Genomic DNA, 8,431 nt, shown 5'->3' with positions numbered 1-8,431 from the left:
GCCCCTCCGCGACAGCCGCGGGGCGGGGGAGGAGGGGCAGCGGGGCGAGAGGAGGGGCCACTCGGGGCTGGCGCAGCCGGGCCGCCGCCGGAGCTTCGCGGCCGGGGATAGCGCCGTCCCCTGACGGCCCCGGGCTTTGGCCTAGCCCTTTCCCGGCCCGCGCGGCGCCCCACGAGCGGCCAGGCGGGGACGGGCAGAGACTACCTGGCCCTCGCTGCCCGCCCTGCCTAACCTACCCTCTGGTTGTCCTCCTCCACTGCCTGCCATCAGCCCCCGATGCAGCCAGGCTGGTGCTCAAAGCCTGCAGAACCTCAGGTACCTCAGTCTGGTTTTCATGGGTCTAGTCTAGCAAACACCGTATACTGATCTTTATGTGGTTATATTCCAGGAGCAGAATCTCTCACATACATCCAGTTTACGGTCTACAAAGTTGTGTTTGTTTTCACTGGGATCTGCAAGTAAGCCCACTGAATGGTTCCCAGATCCATCATCCTATCCGGGGCTGGGTGGCACACACAAACATGCACAGGCTACTTGGCAAAACCCAAGTGCCTTGTGGATGCTGTGTGTGTCATTTTGTGCTTGTCACATCCTGGCCATGTCTCCCCTGCCACGTACTGCCCTTGCAGCATTACCACAGTGAGTCTGGGTCTCAGCAGTGTTTGCTGACATCCTTGATTTGCTAACACTGGCAGTGGATCCAAAAGAGGCCTTTAATGGTCTGCACTGTGTGTCCACAGAAAACAAGAGGAGTAACAACTGGCGCTGCTGAAGAAGCTCTGTATGTTGGTGCTGAGCCTATAGTCTGGGGCCCACACCAAGCACTGCAGCTATTCACACTCTCTCCACTTGTTATACCCTCTCATTTTTTTTTTTTTTCACCTGGAATTAGAAGGAAAAAATAGTCTGCAGGAACAGATTAGAGAGATTGAATTCCAAGGTACTCAAAATCCAAATACACTAAAAAAACCTCTTAAGGCTCTTCTGGAAACGTCAAACAGAGCAAGATCATGCCCACGTGAAATGGTGACAGCTCAGTGTGCTGCTGTCCATAGCACTCTTTCCTATGAGTTTACCTGTCAGAGAGGCCTCAGGAATATTGCAGATATAAGGGACTGCTATTTCCATTTCTACCACTAAACCACACTCATAAAGCAATGCTTGGTCACATTATAGCAAAACGCCAGCATTTTTGAAAATGCTGCAGCTTATGAATTAGATTTGTATTTCTAGTAATGCCAAATATTAATCAATCTAAGTCAAAAAGAAACTGAAGCTCCTCCAGTCAAGTCCAGTGAAACCAGAGGAATACCAAAGACAGAGAAGTAGTTTTTTCTGTAAGCCACTACCCCTGCAGCTGCTGTTACAATTTCAAGTTGAACACAAGTGTACACAAGCAAGTCAAATCTTTCCTTACAGGCACTTACAGAAGTAAATTAAGCAGCAGCACCTGAATTCCACTCACCTCATGGCAGCATTCAGATTTGCTTTGTAAGCAAATCAGCAACAGCACTGGTTTTGCTCCACATGTCCTGGAACACCACAGGCAGCCCTGTGGCATGACACCCCAGAACATCACTCACCTCCCTAGCTGCAGGTGAGTGCTTTCATAATTTTTAATACTGCTGGTTTCACCTTGAGCATTAGGGGAAGCCATGCAGCCTCAGCCAGACACTTGCTGCTTTTTCTTAGTGATTATTTAACTGTTGGAGTTCACTAAACTGCCCTAAGACATTGCCTTTCTTTTAATCCTAGTTATCAGTTAGCCCCAGGCATGCCAAGGGCACAAGACTACTGAAGTGACAGTCCCCAGCAAAGCTGCCTGGACGGCTGCAGGCACCAGACAGGGACTGCCTGCCACTCACTGCCCACCCAAACAAGGACATGCTCCCAGATCCCAGCCCGGTGATGGCAGCTTTCCAGCCCTCCAGCAGCAGCAAGCTGATCCCCTTTCTCCTCTCCTGGCTGGCCCTGCTGCCACCCCCTTCTTCTCTGAGCCTCAGGAGCTGAGGCTGGCTCAGCTGAGCATCAGCCCCTCAGACCCAGGCAGCGACTCCCGGGTTTACCTACGCTGCTCAGAGCCTTCGGCAGACTCTGTTGCTTGTTCTGTAACTCTTGAAAAGGAGAATATTAGTTCTCAGCCTCAGCTTCTGTTCAGTTAGATCACACATGCACAGGTGTGATAGCTAAAAACTCAACAATTAGATTGCTGAAAGAAAAGTGTGACCTTTAGAAGTGACATGAGATGATCTGGTGGGTTGTCAGTTCTGTTGCCATTACTGGATCAGTGGTGTGCTGCCGGCCCAGGGAGATGGCTTCACTCTGCCCCCGACTTTTCCTCTTCCTCCTCTCCCAGCTGTAAGTTTCACTCCCAGTATCACAGGATTAACTAGGTTGGAAATACCTTTGAGATGACCTAGTCCAACCTATGACCTAACACCACCTTGTCAACCATACCATGGCACCGAGTGGCACGTCCAGTCTTGTCTTACCCATCTCCAGGGATGGTGACTCCACCACCTTCCTGGGCAGCCATTTCCAATGCCAAAGCACTCTTTCTGTGAACAATCTTTTCTTTATGTTAAGCCTAAACTTCCCCTGGTGCAGCTTAAGGCTGTGTCATCTTATCCTCATGTTGATTGCCTGGGAGAAAAGCCCAGCCCCCACCTGGCTGCACTCTCCTGTCAGAGAGTTGTAGAGAGTGATGAGGACTGATAAGCCTCCTCTTCTCCAGGATCAACAACCCCAGCTCTCTCAACTGGACCTCACAGGACTTGTGTTCCAGACCCCTCACCAGCCTTGTTGCCTTTCTCTGGACATGCTTCAGCCCCTCCATGTCCTTCCTAAACTGGGGGGCCCAGAACTGGACACAGCACTCAAGGCAGGGAGTGGAATGAGGTGGGCTTTAAGGTTACTGCCCACCCAAACTATTCTGTGATTTTATGATAGATGTGGGAATAAAGTGTGGCTTCTGTCAGCAGGGAGGAGTGATGCTCTCCAGTGTGGAAGAAACCAACCTGGTCCTGTGTTATCATCATATTGTGAAGCTCCCATACCTCCTCAGTGATTTCTCATGGGCATCTCCTCACAGCATTGACTCCTCCTTCTTCACAGTGCAGCCAACAAACTCCATCTCTCTCCTCAACCAGCTAACCCACTCTTTTGTAGCACTCATCATCTTATTGGACACAGCTGTGGCCTGTTCCTAATCTTTGGTGATTAGTACAGCTGCAACTCCCCAGGTGTGAGACTACCTTCTGCACTATATTTTCTTACATTCTATCCCTCCACAATTCCCCCTTTTCTTTTAATTACAAAGTTACAACATCTCTGGAAAGATATGTTTGAGTAAATTGACATTATAACATATTCACATATCTCACTTAGGACTAACAGTATACAAATGTTCAGGCAACATGTCACAGCAAGAACATCAACCTAAGGCTTTTCATAAACTAATGTTGTGTTTACTATCTTTTGCAGGGCCCTTTGCAAAAGATAGTAAACCCAGTACAATCATCTTTTGTGTAATTTCTGTTTAACTCTGGAACGTGTCTGTGTGCTGACCTTGATTTATTACTCAAACTTACATTTCATATTATCAGAAACTCTTACACTTCTAGAATATTGACAATATCAATAGCTGTACAACTTATAAGGCAACTCACAAGAATAAGTTAAAGGCTATGTATTAGGATAGTAACAAACCAACAGTTACATAGTTTTATCAATAGCTATACAATTTGAACAACATCGATCCAGTATCTGTCAAGTGTACTTAGGCTTATGGAATATAAACTTTTACACTTATGCCTAATCGAAGATTAATAGTTGCAATTCACAAACAAAATGTATATGTTTCATCAGCAAACGAATATACCATACTGAATGATAGAGCTACTCTGTCCCCAGCTCCAACTGCTCTTTTAATAATTCTCTTCTTCCTTTTACAGTTCTTTGTTGTATTAGTTGGCCACTGCAAGCCTCTCTTGCCCTGCTCTGTTTCCCATGTAGATAAAACAATCTATTCTTCACTGCAATTCACAAACAAAATGTATATGTTTCATCAGCAAACGAATATACCATACTGAATGATAGAGCTACTCTGTCCGCAGCTCCAACTGCTCTTTTAATAATTCTCTTCTTCCTTTTGCAGTTCTTTGTTGTATTAGTTGGCCACTGCAAGCCTCTCTTGCCCTGCTCTGTTTCCCATGTAGATAAAACAATCTATTCTTCACTTGATATGTTATTTCCCATTGTGTCCCCTGTGGCTTACCTGTGCTGCAGGTGTTGAAATCTCTTGGGCCCAGAGCAGGCAGCCTCCCCTGCTGCTCTCAGTGCTACGCTGGGCTCCATCTCCAGCTCGCCCTACAGCCCATCCCCAATCACATCGGGTTACTGTGGAGATGGCCACTATACAATTTTAGAGGGCTTCTCTTACATGTTGTCTGTGCAGCTCTGGCTCTGCCTCTCAGAGTTCCTCATTGCTTTTGTTCCAGTGCTCATGTAGCAGCAACTTAGCAAACCATATGTTATTTTTCATTGTGTCTCTAGCAGCTCACCTGTACTCCAGGTGTCAAAATTTGTCAGACTCAGACCAGGCAGCATCCCCAGCTGCTCTCAGTGCTACGCTGGGCTCCATCTCCGGCTGCACCTCGCCCTACAGCCCAATCCCGAATCACATCAAGCTACTGTGGAGATGGCCACTATACAGTTTTAGAAGACTTCTCTTACATATTGTCTGCTCACGTAGTAGCAACTTTCCCATTGTGTCCTGCTACACACACTGCCATTCAGGGGGAACCTGGCACTGTCCTGGGTCCCCTCTGGACAGCAGCCATACCTTGGCAGGGGGCATGGGGCTTGCTCCAATGCACCAAATAAGCAAAGTGTGTAGCATCTGCTCCTCATATCCAGCACTCTTCTTCTTGGAGGTGGTATCCCATACATTGTCCCAACTTCTAGGCTCCCAGGTCTGCCTGGCTATAGCTCATCTGGATTTTTAGGCTCTCAGGCTCTTGGTCTGCCTGACTCCACCATCTTATTTCTCTTAGGCCTGCATTCGTCATCCTGAATCACCTTGGGATCGCATTGCTTAATATTTAAGTCCTTTTCCCCAAACCACCACAGGATCACCTCCTTACTGTTCTCTCTACAGCTCTCAACCTGAATCACCACAGGATCATGTCAGAATCATATCAGGGTCACCAACTGTTGTCATCATATTGTGAAGCTCCCATACCTCCTCAGTGATTTTTCATAGGCAGCTCCCCACAGCACTGACTCCTTCACAACACAACTAACAAACTCCATCTCTCTCCTCAACCAGCTAACCCACTCTTTTGTAGCACTTGTCTTCTTATTGGACACAGCTGTGGCCTATTAAGGGCAGGCCTGTTCCTAATCTTTGGTGATTAGTACAGCTGCAACTCCTCAGGTGTGAAACTACCTTCTGCACTATCATCTTTATTTTCTTACATTCTATTCCTCCATAGTCCTGTACCAGGGAATACTGCATGCAGGGACCTGGAGAGTCCTTTCTGCCAAGGACATGCTGTATGCCCATGCCCAGCTCCATTTTGGCTCTTCCAGTGACTCCCCTGGGTTATCAGTGGCACAGAGCTCTGCTGTGCTCATGTAAAGATGGCTCATGGCTGATTACATGTGACCTGCTTGCTTGCTGCAAACTCCAGTGTGCTTTCCTTATTTCTAGTAGGTGTTAGGGAGATGGTGGATTCAGCTTGGGGCCACAGCCAGGAACTGTTTTCTTGTATTACCATTAAGTGCAGTCCAGTGCCACAGTATAGAAAAACACAGCCGATATATCCCATCCGAGCCTGAAAATGCTAAACTAATTTGAGGAGGGAACATTTTTGTTCCTTCTTTTATAGAAATGAATAAATACAGTGTGACAGGCCAAGTGGCATCAATACACATTCTGTTTGTCAGTAGCTTGGAAAAACAAAACACTCTGAGAACAACCATTTGTGTCTTCAGTCCAAGATATAATGTTGCTGTGAACACTCACAAAAGCTATCTCCTCCAGCATTGTTTGGGGCTAATCAGCACGATTCCAGTTAAGCAGACATGGCCTTACAAATTAATTTATTAATTTCCTTCTCCTAATATCTACTTTTTACAAATGTCAGGATATTGATTCTATACCTGGTCATTCTCTACCAGAGATGAGCTTTATATTTTATAAATCTCAAGTAAACAGAAACAGAATGATTAGGGGGATCCTAAAATCCATCCAGTTCCACCCCCTACATTTGCCAGGGACACCTTCCACTAGCCCAGGCTGCTTCAAGACACATCCAACCTGGCCTTGGACACTCCCAGGAACAGGGCAGCCACAGATTCTCTGGGGAGCCTGTGCAAGGGCCTCACCACCCTTCTAGTAAAGAATTTATTCCTAATATCCAGTCTAACACTGCCCTCCTTCAGTTTACAGTTGCTTCCCCTTGTCCTATTGCTCTATACCCTGGTGAATATCAAGTAAATTTCCCTCATTTCAGAGAAACACCACTCACTTGGTGGAACCGGCTCAGAACCTGTCCTGAACCACGGTGCCTTGGTAAGGTTGGTGTGGTGAAGTTGGCACATGTGATCAAATCTGGGGATCTGATCTGCATAACTCAGAAGAGGATTGAGCTCATGTGACACCAGCAAGTGCTTTAGACCCTTACATGAGGTGCATATTAGATTTGCTTTTATCCCTTCAAAACAGCAAAAGGAAGCATTCTCTAAGGAGCATAGTAAAGCGTTAGTGTGCTGTTCCTGAGTGACAATTTCATTACAGACTTACAGAAATGCATTATTATCCTAAACCTAGGGCATACTTCAGAAATCAGGGAAGAATTGCTAACCTGCCACAAATTTGACACAAAATTGATCTCTCAGGCAAAAAAAAAATTAGCAGCTATTGGAATAATACTATAGTGTCAGGTTTTCTCTGTGCTAGGAGAAATGGCAGGAAATTCACCGTAGAGGGAGAACATTAACTATTTGCAAGCCAAGACCAATGAAAACCTGCTGGGTCTTGGCTCCAAATATGGAGCGGACATCCTGCTCAAGTTTCCTGTGCATCTAGGGACAGCAAAAGCTGTGCTGTAAATCGCTGATTATCTCAATCTTAGTAGGAAGCAGAAATGCTTAAAGATCAAACAAAGCTATATGGTTGGATCCTCAGCTAATTTAACAGTGAGCTGTAATGAAATCCACCCATTTACACCAGCCAAGGAGCTGCCCAGTGTCCATTCTAGCAAATAAAGATTTCTTTTATTTTATGGTGGATGCTCAGTACTTTTCACAGCTCTGCATTTCCTCTGTGAAATTTTAAATGGATTGTTGTGTCGCCACATTTCTCTTCACAGAGAAAAGCAAGGCACAATTCTTCCCAAGAATATTTCTGGGTTTCACATTCTCTGAACCTCAGAGAAAGGAAAAATAATTTTTATCTCATTTGCTGTGCCTGTGTTTGTGTAAAAGTAGAATGCAATATGGAGATTGTTTACCCAAAGTGATGGTGTTTTGTTTCCTTGGCCTATCAGGGCCAAGTGAGTGTGTGTCAGGACTGTTGGCTGACAGTCACGAGATGCTGTGCAGTTGTGTGCAGTTGAGTGCTTGGCAGATTCAGTTTAGATGTAATGTAATATAGTGTAATATAATATAGAATAATATAGTATTATAAAGTAATTAATTAGCCTTATGATAAGATGGAGTCCTCCTCATCATTCCTCCCTGCCACGGGGATCCCTGCAAATACTATATTGTTGCAATTCTATTAAGCAATTTTTATTTTAACCTTTTGCACTTTTCAATTCACATAATGGATTTGTCAAGGTCTCTAAGTGGTGCATTCAAATCTAATTGCACAGATGCTCTGCAACATTGTTAGTTTGCTCATTTAGCAAAGGGCAGTGATTGAAGGATATGCGTACACATGTCCAGCATCAACTTCAAAACAGACTGGACTGATATTGGTTAGTATTTCTTCTTCCAGCTGGCTTGAGGGACTGAACAAGGGAAGTATTGCCCACCAGCAAAGCCCTGGCACATCACTATTGTTCAAGACAGTCAAAATGGCACAAGATGCTGAAAAGAGAGAATATTCAAGTATTCTTTGCCCCAGATATAAACAGTCTGGGACAGAAATGTGAGAAAAAAAATTCCCTGCCCCAGCATCTGCCCTTGACCCACCTCATGTCCTGTGTGGCCAAAGAAAAGAGACTCAAGGAGGGGAAACAAATGTGATCAGAGCTACCCAGCAAGGAACAAAGAAACAGACTCTTTAGTTACAGAAAGAGACACCTGGGAGCACGTAGGAGAGTTCTGTGCAACCTCAGGGTCCTGAGGAAGGTTACAGGGAAGCTGTTCAGTGCTGCTTCCCAGGCTAGACCTGGAAGGTGCCAGCATTACAGCTTCAAAA

This window comes from Agelaius phoeniceus, chromosome 11 (genome assembly GCF_051311805.1).
Source record: "Agelaius phoeniceus isolate bAgePho1 chromosome 11, bAgePho1.hap1, whole genome shotgun sequence".
In the NCBI taxonomy this organism is placed as follows: Eukaryota; Metazoa; Chordata; class Aves; order Passeriformes; family Icteridae; genus Agelaius; species Agelaius phoeniceus.
This window is presented reverse-complemented; position numbering follows the sequence as displayed.